Here is a 265-nt window from a genome sequence, read left to right on the forward strand (position 1 = left end):
GTTTACTAAGTTGTCGAAATTTATAGACACAGAAACTTAGTTGTCCAAATTTACGGATAGTTATCAAGCTATAAAAACGTGTGGGATTAACAAAGTTTGTCAAGTTAAAGAAATGTATCAAGTTATCGATATTTATTGAATTATCATTATTTATAGACTTAACGAAATATATCGAGGTGTCGTAATGCATGGAGTTCTTTCAACTCAGAGAGTTATCGATAACACTGGTCGACGGCCAAAATTTACCAGAGACGCCGTTATGAAA

This window comes from Rhagoletis pomonella, unplaced genomic scaffold, assembly GCF_013731165.1.
Source record: "Rhagoletis pomonella isolate Grant_MI unplaced genomic scaffold, Rhpom_1.0 Rhpom_scaffold_00237, whole genome shotgun sequence".
NCBI classification, from domain to species: Eukaryota; Metazoa; Arthropoda; class Insecta; order Diptera; family Tephritidae; genus Rhagoletis; species Rhagoletis pomonella.